The sequence below is a fragment of the Peromyscus maniculatus genome, chromosome 2, assembly GCF_049852395.1.
Source record: "Peromyscus maniculatus bairdii isolate BWxNUB_F1_BW_parent chromosome 2, HU_Pman_BW_mat_3.1, whole genome shotgun sequence".
Taxonomy (NCBI): Eukaryota; Metazoa; Chordata; class Mammalia; order Rodentia; family Cricetidae; genus Peromyscus; species Peromyscus maniculatus.
The window spans coordinates 118,347,144-118,363,158 of NC_134853.1; the positions used below are offsets into that span (position 1 = coordinate 118,347,144).

At 43.0% G+C, this 16,015-nt stretch overlaps 1 protein-coding gene and 1 long non-coding RNA gene across 8 annotated transcripts in view; both read left to right on the forward strand.

Annotated features, from left to right (window-relative positions):
- The window catches only part of Nfia (nuclear factor I A), a 347,864-nt gene that overhangs the window by 61,064 nt on the left and 270,785 nt on the right, over positions 1–16,015 (forward strand). The gene's annotated exons all lie outside the window — the stretch shown is intronic.
- Positions 855–16,015, forward strand: part of LOC143271902 (uncharacterized) — a 42,010-nt gene continuing 26,849 nt past the window's right edge. Inside the window, exon 1 of the long non-coding RNA XR_013049232.1 lies at positions 855–15,864. This is a non-coding gene — a long non-coding RNA (uncharacterized LOC143271902). The remainder of the gene's footprint in view (positions 15,865–16,015) is intronic.

Consider the following 16,015-nt stretch of genomic DNA (forward strand, 5'->3'; position numbering starts at 1 on the left):
GAGTTCCACCAAACCCAGCCCAGCAGAGACACTCTAAGATCCAACTTTGCAGTTTTGGTCAAGGCTACTCATGTGTTATAACTACTGACAGGGTCCTTAACTAAGATGCTGGTTTGTTTCCCAAGACTCAACCAGTGACCCTGCTTTCCCAGATGTCTTCCTTAGTCCCCCACCCCCCACCCCACCCCCGCCATGCTTATTTGAGTCTGTATTTTCTGTTGTAAACAGTCCCAACCCCTTTTGGAGTGATTAACTCTCTGCTGGGAGAGGCTGCTTCTGTGGGTGCAGGGAAGATACTTGATTAAAGGTTTCATGGTGGTGAGTGGACCCTGTGTTCCCTAAAGATTTTTTTTTTTCCTTCTGGGTAGCTGTATATGTTTTACTTGAGTTCCTCCAAAAGAATATTTTCTGAAAGTTGAAACTGGAGTGTGCTCTCCTGGGATCCAGATGGACTGACATCCTGTGGCTTGCCCAAGTTGACTTTTACCTTATACATATGCTGACAGAGCTGTGAGTCAGTGCATATTAGGAAGGTTCTTTTCAAGTGAATATAGTTCTAAAGATCTGTGCCAGTCTTGCCTGGGGAGTATCATAAATCCACCATAAAACAGATAGATCCCAAATATTTGGACCCGATGGGAGTCAAAGTGAATACCTTCTTGAATCCTTAAAGTCTCAAAATTCATTTCAGTCATTGAAGAAGATATTCTATGGTCTGAAAACATTTAAGGATGTTGTGATAGAGAAGGTGCTGGTGTTGAGATAGTGCGCACGTGCATGTGTGTGCGCGTGCACATATATATATATATATATATATATATATATATATATATATATATATATATGTGCACGCACACACACACACACACTCAGAATCCTTTTTGGTTGTTACTGGAAAATGATTGATTTGGGGTTCTTTCATGCCCTCAGGCTCATTTCCCACCTCTTGTGGAATGGGCCTTGAGCTTTCTATGTTGTGTGAACTGTCATTGGAACACACATAATTTTCATTCGGTTTTTAACCAGTGGCGCTTATCGACACCAGTGGGTTTTCATCATCCCACTCACACTGAAGTTTGTGTCCTGAGACTCCAGTTGGATTCAAAAACTACCTTGGTTCGAGGGTTGAAGTTGGTGAAATGAGAGAACACAGGGTTGTGTCTGGATGTGTGGCAATTAATATTGACAAGTAGGCGGAAGTCCAGCATTATCCCAGGGAGCTGACTAATGTTCATTAAGTGCCAATGCCAGTGAGTTTGTCCTCTCTGGGCGTGAGTAGTTTGAGTTGGTTGATTAACAGAAGCAACACGGAATTCTTTGCGTTTTAATTTTCACTGCATGCTGACTGTTAACCAGTTGCAGCTCAAGGTTGAGTGGTGACCGTAGCAGGTGTCCTGGGGCACCAGGTACCTTGGTGTACATTAGGCACTTGTCAATGCCTAGGAAAGGAGTGAACAGTCACTGTTTCAAAGCCCTTCCTTAAAAAGTCCGGTCCTGCTTCCCAGAACTTCATGAACACCACCACCTTTTATCATCTAACCATAACAAACCTTTTTTTTTTTAATTTTTTGTTTTCCCCTCAAGATCTCTATATTTTTATTCTCTCTGCTTCTAATGACCTGCTCCTAATCTATTGGATATGGCTAATTCCTACTGGTTATTTATTAGCACCTGGTAGAAGAGTTTTCAGGAAGTATTATAGTGGGGGTCTCCTTGAAGGCCTGCTGTATGAACTTTAGGAAGCTACAGGAAATGACTGACTAATAAATAATAGTGATGCTAAATCTACATTTCTAGACCTTAAGAGGATGTGAGTTATCTCAGAGCTCTTCATCATTTATATGTGCATTTCCTAAATTGTATTGTTATTTTGAAATGGGAAATGCAAAGTCAGTTGCAAGTTCCCCCTATGTATAGAAGGTTACACTAAGCTGAATCTCAGGTGAAGGAGCTCTCTGGGCAAATTCCCTTCCATGTAGATTATCCTACAGTTCCTAACTAGACAAAAGTAAAGGGGGAGGCCCAGCTGTTGCCTTTCTAATTCAGTTTAGGAGGATATGCATAGGTAGTAGTATGTAGTAGGAAGATGTGTAGTAGAAAATGTCTCAGGTAACATTTTTTGTGAATGAAAAAATGAAATGTCGTTCCCTCAACCCCCCCATTTGCCTTATAACAATCATAAAACAATTTCTAGTGTCTCACAGCCACTCTCCTTTTGACTGCATGTTCTTCACCTTGGTCTGCATCAGGCACTTGGTAAAACTAGATTCACCTTGTTTCTGACTGCTTAACGGTATAAGCTCTGTTATCTCTGGGAAATGCTTAGAAAAATGTAAGGCCGAGGGCTAGCCTCTGGTAGTGGGTGCCAGCTAGCTCCTGAGGATAGGAAACAGTGTCACCCTGAAGCCAACAAGGTAGTGTGGATGACCATCAAACACCCATCATCCCTTTCTTCGAATTGGTTGGATCGGTTGGTTTCTCATTCTGCTGGCAATGGCAGTGTGTCCCTGGGTTGGTAACTTAGCTTCCCCACTTCAGTTTTCTCATGGTCAGTGTGGGGTTGGGAATATAATATTCATTTGTAGGGTAGTTTGGGAATTAGGAATGATTTTCCATGTGCTCGGTCTCTATCTGGTGTAGAGTGTAGAGTAGTTATCATTGTATCATTATTGCAGTGATGCTGTCACAGGGGCAGGCAGCTTTCAGGGAACCACTGGAGGTCAGGCAGCATATCTGGCTAGATCTAGACTGCTCCATACATCTTCAAAGGAAATGTTCTCCTTTCCCCCCGGGGAGAAATTAGCCCAGGGTACAAAGGGTATTGAGAGTCTGCTCCCTGTGTTCTGTTTCAGAGATGGCCAGAAATTGATACTAGTCATTGGAAAGCCCTCAAGCTATATGAATGCTAAGGTCAGGGTGATGCAACACGGAGCCTTGACCAGTACGTCCTGCTCCCAGGGCTCAGCCCCTGCTCTCTGGGCCCAGCACAGCAGACCAAAGGGCTTCCTTGGTCATCTAGATCTTTAAGTTCCGCGGGACCCTTCCTTTTCCCTGAAAACTAGTGCAGTAGCCCCATTTGGGTTCAGTTAGTGCAGTGGCCTTGTACTAACTGGCCTCGTTGCTCTAAGAAATGTTGGAGCAGCGCCTGGACCTTGGAATATGCCTCATGTTTGACCTTTGGTGGCATTCTCTTGTGACCCAACACACCTGGGTAAATGTCTTTCAGCTCAGAAGTTCTGTGGAGTGGAAGTGTTTTGAAGGAATCTTGCCTGTAAATTTTAGAATTCCCATCTCACTCGGCTGTAGTAACTGCGTAGTACACTAGGCTTCTTTGAGGTTGTTAATGAACAAGGAATGGATTTCCAACAGAAAGTTTCCCCCAAATCTCCCCTAGGGCATCTGAAGTGCCTGTTTTCTTCTGTGGGCTCCAGAGTCATGGGCAGTATTGAACAATTAGCCTAAAGGGAGCCCCTGGAAACAGTTGTTCCCTCAAGGCTTGGGAAGTCACAAAGGCCATGCTGGCAAGTCTGAGGAGGGAGGGAGAGATGAAGTGGGGGGCTGGGAGACGCTCAGCAGTGGAGACAGGGTGGGGGGGGTAGGGGGTAAGGGGGTGGGGGGTGGATTGTTTCCCAGATAGTTTTCAAAGAACAGAGGTCGGTGTGCTCTGCTGTAGGGCTGAGAACAGCACAAGACTGCTTCAAATTCTTCTTTATCTGGTACTTTCTCTAGCACATTCCTTTTGGCTTAACAAAGTGTCTTCCTTTCCTGTTTCATGGTCATTGATAACAAGAGCTTGAGGGCTTTTTGCTTCCAGGCTCTGGATTGGTGGAAAGAGGGATATATAGAAGGGGGACTCGACATTTTAGAGAATTTCCTGATTTTTATCATGCTCAGGGAAAACCATCCAGTGTGCAGAGAGGGCTCAGGTTTTCATTTTAGTCTAGGGGTGATTGATTGCCTTTCTTTCAGGAGCCTGATGGAGGAGGTCAGAGTCTTAGAAAGGGAAGAAGCCAGGGAAAAGGAGAGAAGAAAGAGTGAGATTTATGACCTCCCGGATCACAGTTTTTATGTCGCATAACTATTCCCAACACTGGAGGTTCATGACATGCTGAGAAACAGCTCCAGAGTACAGAGCAGTGATCTGCATGCAAAGAGGAAATTACCGAGTCCAGCCACTGCTCTGCTGCAGAGTGCACACTCAGTCCGTGATGGGCACAGGTTCTAGTGGCTGCCAGGGATGAGCTGGACCACCCAACACCACTCACACGATGCTGAGGGTAGCCGAGGATGCTGTTTATAAAGGTGGTGTTGCAGCACACAGACCTCTGTTACTCCTTCTACATCTGCCCTCGTCACTCCAAATGCGAAAGCCTTGGGCGTCTCATGCCAAAGAGTACTGCACTAATAGAGCCTTCCCAGACCCTCTCCCACTCACAAACCTATGATAGCTGAAGATCTTTTAAAATGTTTTTGTCTTCCATTTTTTATTCCATATGGGCCCTTAGGTAACATGACCCAGTGTGGCCGTTAAATGGCCCTGCTTACAGTTGGATTGCTGGGTACAAAGCAAATTTATGGTTGTTTATTCTCTCCTCCTATCAGCTATTAGTGCCTAATCATATGGTCTATCGATCATGAGATTAATCGCCTGCCCATAGAGGCAGCGGGTCTTGTGGAATGCTGCCCTGCGCCAGACTGAACTTCAACCTTTTATACAAACTGGAGGAGTCAGACCCATCATTCACTGCCGAGAGCCCCAGGAGGTAAATCCCTGCCTCTCCCAGCAGTGTTCTCTGCACTTCCTTCCCTGGTGTAAAACTTGAGCTCATTGATTCCGACACACACAGGCAAATGAGATCCTTTCTAAGGCCTCCTGTACATAATGACATAAGCTGCAAATATGTGGGCTTTATTAGACAAAGCCCACAGTGTTGCATAATTAAAGATTGCTCTGTGTTTTCTACTACACATTCTCATTTTGGAAGATTTATAGCTAGGCTTTAAAATTTTTCTCAAGCTAAGACTTCCTAAGAGTGTCATGATCAGAGGCCCTTTTTCTTTTTTGTGGAATGTGTTTCTTTGAAGATAGAAAAACGTAAACTCTAGAAAGGCCACCATAAAATGTCTACATACCAAGATTAGTCGTGTAAGGAGTGGGCACCGTGTGCCCTAGAGTGGCTTCTGCTGACCTCTGTTCCCTCTGCCATGTGCCTGCTGTGTCTGGATGTGCCTTTCCTGTGTGGGTAACTCCAAGGAGAGAGGACTGGGATCCTATGCCATTGATCTTTCCAGCCTTGCTTTTACTTAGCCTAGCTCAGTGTGAGCCCAGGGCTTGTTCGATGAAGGACCCTCAGCAGGGGCTAGGAGACTCGCTTCCTTGTGTTGACCCTGCCCTTGAAGGTGGGGTACACAAATTTAGGTAATTCTCTTCAGTCCCTGAAGACAAGTTTCCTGATCAGTGAAATAAACAGTGTATGTTCCGGGCTGGTAACCAGTGTTCTGTGGGCTGAATAGCGCTAGAATAGTGCTTTCAGACATTTGAATCAAACATGTCGATGGCGTTTGCCATAACCCCACCCTTCCCTGCTAAAGCAGGCAGCTGATGCACTGTAGTTATCTCACGCACACCATCTCCAAGCACTTATGATTTGTTGTGGTGTTTTCTTATAACATGACCTTTTGTTACTAGGGCTTGAAGCCTGCCACTCGGGTTAGCTAGTGACGCCCCTGGCTGCCATCTTGATTCCTTCTTTCCAATCCTGTCATCCTCAAGAGCTGCAGCTATTTTTTTTTGTTTTGTTCTATATTTTGTGTCCCAGATAAACAACAATGGGTGATTAATTTCTTTTCTTTGTTTTAAGGTAAATAAGTATGTATAGTTGAATATCCTGAGCCACTGTAGAGAGTGTGAAATGGTTTTGTGTGACTATTTGGTTGACGGCTTAGCTTGTGTACTTGTTTGATGGCCCAGTGTGGAAGTCCTATTTGAGGTTTTGATATGCTAGAAATAGAGTTCAGATCTTTCTGACTTTCTAGGCATGTGGTGGTTGGAGGCTTCTAGGTGAGTGCTCCATTCATTCTTTTCAGTAGCTGTTGGGGCCCTTGTCTGTCTATATATGCCCCTTATGAGTTTGCAACCTCCTCTCCCTGGTGAGCTGTTGATGCCTCTGTACAGCCTGCCTCTTACTGCAGGAAGATGCAGGGAACTCTCTGATGTGAGTTTACCCAGAAGCCTGCGAGCCACAGTTTCTTTCTGTAGTCAAGAGCATTTTGGAAGGTTTACTCTAAAGCAGCGGTTCTCAACCTGTGAATCTCAGCCCCTTTGAGGGGTTGAACAACCCTTTCACAGGGGGTCACTGAAGATCATCAGAATACACAGATGTTAACATTATGATTCACAACGGTAGCAAAATTACAGTTGTGAAGCAGCAATGAAAACAGTTTTATGGTTGGGGGTCACCACAACATGAGGAACTGTATTAAAGGGTCGCAGCATCAGGAAAGTTGAGAACCACTGTCCTACAGGATTGGGAGTCAATTGGACACTTGAGCCTTTCTTTCAGCTCAACTCAGTCTATTGAACTCAGGTTACTTGTGAATATTTTAACTTGAGTATTTAAATGCATCCATTTAAACAGAGCAGGTTAAGGATCTGTATCTCAGAAGGAGTCTGCCTATAAACAACCTTTAACTTGAGACTTGACCTATCATGCTGAAATCACATGAAAGTAAGAGTGTTTGAAGATGGCAGGCCAGTTGGTCCCCATGGTTGTGTGCACGGTTTGGGCTCTGGGATTGGACTGCCTTAGATTTTCTTTATAGCTTCCCTATCTGTCAGTTCTGACATTGTTGAGAGAAGACTTGATATAAACCTTTATTTCCTTGACTGTAAAAGTGGGATAATAATTTGTCATGAGGAATAAAGGAGAATGATTCACACAAAGGAATTTTCAACATGTAGGCCACAGAATAAACAATGAATATTCATCATCATTTAGCTAGAATACAATTAAATTTTATTTCTGAGCTTTGAGGCTTTTCTTTTCTGACCTGGGTCAGTTTTCCTCATCTTAGGCAAACAGGCAGTTCACTGCTCCTGGGATGTTAGTGTGTTGATACTAAACTTGGTGTAGATGCCAGATCCATATAGCACACTACAGCCCAGAATCCCTAAGCTCAAGCAATCCTCCTGCCTCAGCCTCCCAAGTAGCTGGGACTATGGGTCAGTACCACTGTGCCCAGTGAGACTTGTCTTCTAAAGAGGGTAACCGCGCATCTCCTGAAGACTTCTCATTCTTGCTGAGTCACTCACCTGGGTCTCCAGGAGGTTGTATTCTCGCACTGGTTTGTCTGTCATCGAATGTCCTAAATGCATTGCCATCCGTGTTTGTTCTGGAAACAGACTGTCTAAAACCTAAGGCTAATATAAAGACAGAACTGTTTCTCTCAGGTTTTCTTCCCCCAGATCAATGTCAGGTGAAGTTTCACAGCAGAAATCTCATGGACCACCCATCATTTTTGCATGCTAATGAAACTATGAATGTGACTGTTGGGCTGGCAAGATGGCTCAGCAGATAAAGGCACTAGCTGCCAAGTCCAAAGATGACCCTGGTTCAATCCCCAGGTCCTATATGGTGGAAGGAAAGAGCAGATTCCTTAAAATTTGTCCTCTGCCTGCCACATGCCTGTGTGCACATATAGACACACACAACACATACACAGTAAATGATAAACAAATGAATACATGAATTAATTAATTAAAATTAGTGACTTCGTTAAGAATCATAACATTTGCAAAAATGATAAGCCACAGAGGAACCCAAGCTGGAAAGATTCTGAGAGATCACCTGATCTAAGCCCCACTTTGTAGATAAGGAAACTGCATTTTAACCAGAAAAAAACAAACAAACAAACAAACAAACAGGTTTGAGTAGAGACTAACCCACATAATGGCTTTTTAATTTGTGTTCTCGCGGAATCTGTACTCAGTTGCTGTGTTATGATTTTGTTCCTTTCGAGAGACTTGTATGTATTTATTAGAGACCGTTGAGATGTAGCACTGGGCATTACTTTTGTAGCAAAAGCACCGGGCCTGTAATCATTATTAATGGATTCCATTATTTGGGAGAGCATTTTACGGACTACAGAGGATTCATTGCATTGATCTATTGTACCATGTTTGTATTATACCAGGTAGTTTAAAATGATATTCTCTTAACTGTGAGGCTAAAACATTGTCCACTCTTGGCAGTTATCCCATCAGTGAGACCTTCCTTGGGCCACTGAAAATACATAGTTCTGCTGAAAGGAGCCTTTTGACTGGTCCCCAGTGCCCTGAATGTGTTTAAATCCCTCACTACTGAAATGGGAGGATTACTGCTGCTATCATTGTTCTAAAACAAACTTCCCTTTGGACGATAACAGCAGCGGTAAATCAGATGTTGAAGAAAGTACCAGCTTAACTTCAGTTTGCTTTAAAAGGGTTTCCTCTTTAATTGACAAGTGTCATGTATAATAGAGCATGGCAGCTCACATAGAAAAACTTGTGCTGGGCTGCCTGCTGGGGCTGGAGTTCTTAATGAACATACAAGTGAATACACTGAGGCAAAAAATTAAAGCTCCCCAGCTGCGGAGTATTCATTCCGTTCACTCTGGTCAGCGTGGTGATCAGCCACACTGATCCCGCCGTGACTTGTGTTGGGTATGGGGCTTGTGCTGCTTTCAGCGCTGGGGACTGTTATCTCTCCTGGTGCCATGTGGAATGACAGCATAGATTCTGACGTCAAAGGAACAAGCAAACAGATTTCTCCCCCTTTTTTAAAAACATAAATACAACAAGCTGTTTGGGACCCACGGAGTTTCTTCACATCACAGTGGTTTTCTTGGGCTCTGGGCCACTTGCTGATGCCCCCCGAATCCCCCCACTTATTTTTGCCTTTCTTCTCCTTCCCCAAAGAGAGCACAACTAGATTTTACAGGTGATGTTTACAGCAGTTCCACACACTTGAATAAGCACTTAGAATAATGTCAATAGAGGAAGGGGAAAGGGCATATTATTATCAAATTAAGTAATGGATGGGCAGTGATATTTTATTTATTAAAGCATGTCTGAGTGGCACTGGAGAGAAAGTGCGCCGCTTCTGAAGAGCACAGATTTGAGAGGAATGTTGAGTTTGGAAACGTGGCAGCCTGCAGCCCTGTGTATGGTTTAAATTAAACCTTTTTTTGGAAAGCAGAATAGCTCTAGGCCACATTTAAGGGGAAAGCTACAGCAGAGCGAGCTGGCTGTGGTTTTCTTTCCCTCTCTCAGCGGCCCACTTTCCCTTGTTTTAACACAGAAAAAAGACTTTGGACTCCTTCAGACCAACCACATAGCCTCTCTGCTGACCACAAAAAGGAAGCTTGGTGTAGAAGCCATAGGATTAATACCCACTGTCTCTTAACCCAGCGGAGTGTGAAACTTTGTAAGAGATTGCTCTGGGCAGGCTGACACTGTGGTTGGACTTCAAACATTTTAAATCAAGCACAACTTTGAATTGCATTATGCCACAGTGCTCTATAAATTGTTCTCTAAGATACCATGTGAAAAGTTATTTACATGAATCCCCAGGTTTCAGAGGGATAAACCACTAACAGCTTTGTGTATCTTACAAAGAAATACAAGGAAAATTAAAGATGTGTCTGGGCCAGATTAGCTCAGCTGGGGCAGGGAGATCACCGTCCATCAGCGCTGATCTTTCTCGTAAGCAATGAGACCACAGGCTCATGGCAGAAAAGCCTTCTCATCTTTCAGAATAGGAAGATTGAGGGTGTGGATTCTGTTAATCATGTATCAGCTTTATTAATTGGCCACATTATTATTATTATTATTATTATTATTATTATTATTGTGGTGGTGGTGCCAATCACTGAATCCTGGACAAGTATATTACCCCCAAGTAACACCTTTAAGCCCTGCCACATTATTTTTAATTAGAAAAATTAGAAAAATATCTTCTATTTTAAATAGAAACTCACTTTTCTTTGCATCGCAGAGGTTCTACTTGATTTACTGGTCTCCTCGCATGTTAGAAATAGTTGCCTCTGTATCTTGAGCATTAATTTTAATGATTGGAGTTTTACCCTGATTAGCTAATCACTTATTTGCACAGAGCAGTTCTGAAATTACTCAAAGCTACAAACAACCTAAAGCCCCGTTATTTGTTTTGTATTTACTATTTTAACTGCCTTGGATTAATATATTTTAAAAGTAATACTTTGAATTTACATTTCATCTTGCTGAATTAATCAGCTTTTCACAAGTGCACTGTATCTGCATTATGGTTTCTAACAAAGAATCTAATTGATTTGAAAAGTTGTAGGGGAAAACATCTGTATACAAGTTTCAAAGCGTACAGTAACCAGAGAGTTAATATTTGGTTGACATGTAGTAGTGAGGGGTTCATCAGAGAAATTGGTCTGTAGAAGACTTGCTGTGTGTGAAGAAGTATAGTTGTTTCTACACCTGGACATTGCAACACTGTTTCAATACTCTGGCTGTAAGCAGCCGGTTTATGGCGGTTGTTTGCCCAGGTGTCTTCAAGCATCTGTTCCATGCCTGCCTGAACTTACTAGCCACCCTGAAGTTGTTGCCTTGTGTCTGATCTTTCTCCTCCTGGTAGAATTATACTGTAACTAATTGAATCCATTGATCACTGTCTTGTTTTTTTTCCATCTTCCTCTCAGAGGAATCCTTTCTTAGGGCCCTACAAGCATTAGTCAAGAAAATGGCTACAGAGTTGCCAAGACTGGTAGTAGAGGTAACCTAACACAGAATAACAGTCTTAAGAACAAAACTTTGTAAGTGTTCTTATCTGTGAGAGTTAACTTCTTTATTGGGTCATGGTGGAAGACATCAAAGTATGATTTAAGCAGTGGTCTCGGCAAGTGTGAGAAAAAGGGAGACAGAAGCAAAAGTTGACCTTGGAAGTAGATGGCATGCTTTCCAGGCCTGCCTGTACTGGAGCTTTCCTGGGTGGGAGCACTGCCAATTGCAGGCTGATTCCGCAGCCTGCAGAGGGGACGGAGATGCAGTATTTCACCCCCGCTTGTTTAAAGTGTGTGCTGTCCACTTTACTGACTTTGTCCCTCTGCCTGTGGGGTTGTTGGTTTTTTGTTGTTGTTGTTTTGGTTTTGTGTGTGTGTGTGTGTGTTTGTTGTTTGTTATTGTTGTTTGCCTCCGTTTTTCTAGTCTCTGAAGTGGAGCTGTTGATCGTCTCTGTGTTCTGCCTACATCAGGTTGTGATGAGAATAGAACTAGGCATGGTCGATGAAATCTTAGAATACTGTGGAAGTACGTGGCAGCAAGGATCTTTGTAGATGAAGACATCCCGAGGATACCTTTATCAAGCCAGTGTGAGCTGTTCTGTTATGGGACGAGTTCAAAGCTAGGAGCAAGAAAAGTGGTCTAGAATCCCTCTTGCCTGTACAGCGTTTATGCTTTTGGCCAATTCATAATACCCCTGGTTCCCTCTTGTCTCATCACTGAGGTGGCAGTTCGCAGTGTCGTGGCAAGGGAGACAGCTCTGGCATTCGGAAATGTTCTGGAGATGAAAGTCCCCAGCCCCTCCCCAGGCATGGAGGGCAGTGGAAGGTAAGTGGGACCAGCACTCGGCTTTGTAAGGAGAGTTTGCAGGGATTCTGACCCACGCCACATTTCCAGAATCACGCTGCAGTGCCATCAGACTTTGAAATGGGGTGTTTAAGCTTCATGCTTCTCCAAGGGGCTGACTGTTTACATGATCTGTAGACTCTCCTGCCTCACAGTGGATGAGACCTCAGTCCTAGGAGCCCAGCACTCTCCAGGTGTGTTGCACTGAGTGCTTGCCAGGGAGAAGGAAGCTTGCAGGTGAGAGCGAAGCCTTACTTCTCGGAAACTCTGACTCCCCTTTCCTTGGCACACGCTGTGCTTGGTGTTTCTCAGCTTTGGGGCCGTCTCAGTGGCCCACTCATATGACCGTCCAGATGGAGTGGGTTCTCCACCATCTTCCTCATCAACCCCTGTTTCCTGGCGGCTGCAGCACCGGCTCACATTCCTCAGAGTTTTCAAATGCTTTCACAGACTATCTTAATCTATTTCCATCGGTGGAGATGAGGGCTGAGAAAGCAAAACGCACATTTTCCTCCTAGCCCTTTGCAAATACACTTCATGAATCACAATTCTGTTTTTGACATTCAGAAATATATCTAAACACTAATTTAGATATATATTTAAAAAAAAAACAGAGCCAATCTCTACGTGTCTGACTAAATTTGATCCAGTGCAAGTACTAAGGCTCATAGTCTTTATGCACAGAGGAGCCCCTTAAAGTCTAGGATCTTGTCTGTTCTAGCTGGAGCTCTGAATAAAGTCAGAGTGGACAATTACCTCAGTCTGGAAAGTAGAAACAAAGGAGATGTGTTAGGTGGTAGCTGAAAGCAGGGGCAGATGGACACAGTGTCGGAGCAGCTGAGTTTGATCATAGCTTGAGAATCTCTCTCTCTCTCTCTCTCTCTCTCTCTCTCTCTCTCTCTCTCTCTCTCTCTGTGTGTGTGTGTGTGTGTGTGTGTGTGTACATTTGTGTATATTTTTGTGCATATATCCTATATACTTATATTCCTAAATAGTTTGAGTGCTCACTGCACTCAGACATATGATAGCATTTTGCATTCTTAGTGGTATGGTAGGGAGAAGATTAGATTACGTTTCTGCATGCAAGAATATTAGTAACAAATTAGAGGAGATTTCTCTCCAAAATGAGTTCTTATAAAAAAGCAAGTCGTTGTTAAAGTAGCAAATGTAAGCAGCTTTGCAAATGTATTGTCATAGAGATCTGCATTTGTGAAAACCCTTCTAAGTGATTTTATCTAGTGTTTCAAATCCTCCATAGACAGTGTCTTCTTCAGAAACAAGTTCCTGGAGAAGCTGTATGTGTTACAGAGGTGTAGAGGTCCTGAATCTCTGCGAGTTTGGACTTCCTGTTCTTTCTCCCAGAGAAGGCTCAGTTGGAAGGGAAGTTACTGGAGCATGGACATCTCCGGAAGCCTGTTCCATGCAGCCTTTGGTACACTCATGTCTGGGGCCTGAGACTTGCTTCTGGAGTACACTAGGGACTTCAGGGCACCCAGACCACATTTCATGGAACAAGACCTGGAAGAATCTGTAAGGACAGTTCGGTAATCTGTGAGGAAGCTGGGTGCTTAAACTCTTCATGGTTTTCACATGTGAAGAGTTGGTCCAGGTCTTCTGAAATCTTCTATAGCTACCCAAGTGGAATGGCTGCAACCTTATAGTTCTGGGAGGTAACGCAGCACAGGTCCTAACGTTACTGACAATGTCCTGTACAAACCTAGGGTATCACAAAAGATGATGGAGAACTTACTCATTTCCTGTCTACTACTACCCACCTCAAGGAAAAAGAGTGCTTCCTCCAATCAGCCCCATTTAGGATGGACCATCCGGTCAGTCAATAGGGCTGTATCAGGTGGCTGTAGTGTCTTCTGCCACAGCAGAGCAGCAGTTCTTAGCTGCACCCTCCCCTGACACAATCCATCACCCTCTCAACATTTATTATTTTTTTTGCATGATGTCTAGTGTTTGCAGATGGCAAATGGCTGAAGAAAAACAGAGTGAAAGTTTATATAAAATATTTATACCCTAAAGATCTTTTATCTTGTGTCATTGAAGAGATAGAGAAGTGAAAAATGTATTGCAAGTACATTATCAAGAGTACATTATAAATTTAAATCTCAGATTGAATAATACTAGCTGCTAATGTGTGGAGCTTTGGAAATGAGTCACTTTTGAATCTCAAGAATTTACTGTATCAGGTCAGTTACACTTAAGAAGGAAGTGCCTTTAAAAAAAAATCCTATACCGGAATTCAGACTTACATTAGTAGGCATTAAAAATCAAATATCTGACCTAATATTTATGTTAGGATGTAGTTACATAGGAATGAGATGTACGATCTGAGATATCTTATGAAAAGTTTCTAAAAAAAATCAAGTATTCTTGGTCATAGGGAACAGTACATTTGTGATAAAGATTATATGTTTTGTAGTCATAGAGTCAAATTATCTAACTATTGCTGTGTAGTTTTGACTCTATTCCCTTTCCCCAAGATAGATTTATTTATTTACTTATTTATATACCTGTCTGCCTATCTGTCTATCTGTGTATCTATCTATCTATCATCTATCTATCTATCTATCTATCTATCTATCATCTACCTATCTATCTAACTATTGTTGGGGGATGGAACACAGAGTCTTTTAAATGCCAAACAAGCATTCTCTACTGAGCTACAACTTGAGCTGGGTGTGTTATTTTAAAACCAAGACCAACCAGTTTGTTTTTAAGAAGGCATATGGTGTCATAGTTTTGTAAGGCATTTCTTTATTACATTACCTAGCTTTCCAGTCACAGTGGATAGTGGTTGGTATCATTATTATTACTGTGATATTGTCCTTGGTCCCAGCTATGATTATATCTTTCTTTGGTGGTGTGGTGTCTTCTTTATATGTGTTGGTAGGGTGTGGATGCAAAACCAGAATCAATGTGCCAATTAAAAAGCCAATAGTCAGAGAAAGAAAATGCATCTGTACATGCAGACATGCCTATCTATCTGTGCTGGATATCTGGATTCTGTTAAACAAAACCAAAAATATTTTGTTAGATACAGTGATGCCCTGTTGTTGTTGCTCTTTTTTGTAGTGCCCAGTATATAATTTTTAAATATTTATTTTTATTTTATGTATATGAATGTCTGCATTTGTGGACATACACCAAATGCATGCCTGGTTCCTGAGGAAACCAAAAGAGAGCATCAGCTCTCCTGTAACTAGAGTTACAGGGGCTTGTGAGCCACTGTGTGCATGCCGGGGACTGCATACTGGTCCTCTGTAAGGACATGGGTACGGGGAGCCCTTTTCATAGTGCTGATTCCACTACGGTCCCCTTTGTGTTCTGCATTAGTGCTGTATGAAAAATCTCGGCCTGGTGTTCCTAGTTTCTCAGCCTTGAAGGATCTAGAAATAGGAATTTTGTGAAAATCATACAATGTTTTAAGTGATTGCAGCTGTGTCTTGAGAATACCGCTAGCTACAAGAAACAGAAAAAAAAAAAGCTTAGTTTATCAGTAGTTTAAACTAGGATTTATTTTCCTTGTATAACAGTGAATCTGAAGGCTAGTCATTGTTGCTTTATTTGCTCAATTCTGTCAGGAATCCAGACACTTTTCTAATGTTTATGTCCTAACGTTCTCTTCTTCTTGATTAAAAACACCCCCCCACACACACACGTCTGCCATTGTACGGCTGCCATCATATGTCCACAGCAGGGTGATGGGGAGATGGCTGGATTCTCTTGGCCCATTTATCCTGAAGTAGCAACTTCTCTAGACACTGTATAGTAGATGCCACTTCATCCTGGGTCATTCTGGCTAGAATGTGCTTGCAGTTTCTGCAAGGAGATTTGGGCAGTGGATGTCTAGCCCTCCGACCTCTCAGGTGGAGGGGGCGAGAATTGCTGCAAACGGCTGTTGCACTGCTGGTGAGCAGTGTCTGCCACTGCAGCCCATTGGAGGGGGAAGTCTGCTGCTGCAGGGCCTTGCAACCTGTAGGTCTTGCAGCCTCCAGGACATAGCCAAGCCCTCCACGTGTCATCCTTTAAAAATGATAAAAACAGATAAGCAGAGAGGGTGTTTTTTGTTTTTAACTAAATGACTCTGCATGATATAGGATAGGTTACTGCCCCAAATGAACAAATTTTAGGGGGATGTTATATGAATGTATTTCTTGGCAACCTTTATTTATAGTTTTAGTAGGGAAGGTACAGATGAAAAGGCATTTATTAGCCGGGCGGTGGTGGTGCACGCCTTTAATCCCAGCACTCGGGAGGCAGAGCCAGGCGGATCTCTGTGAGTTTGAGGCCAGCCTGGTCTCCAAAGCAAGTTCCAGGAAAGGCGCAAAGCTACACAGAGAAACCCTGTCTCGA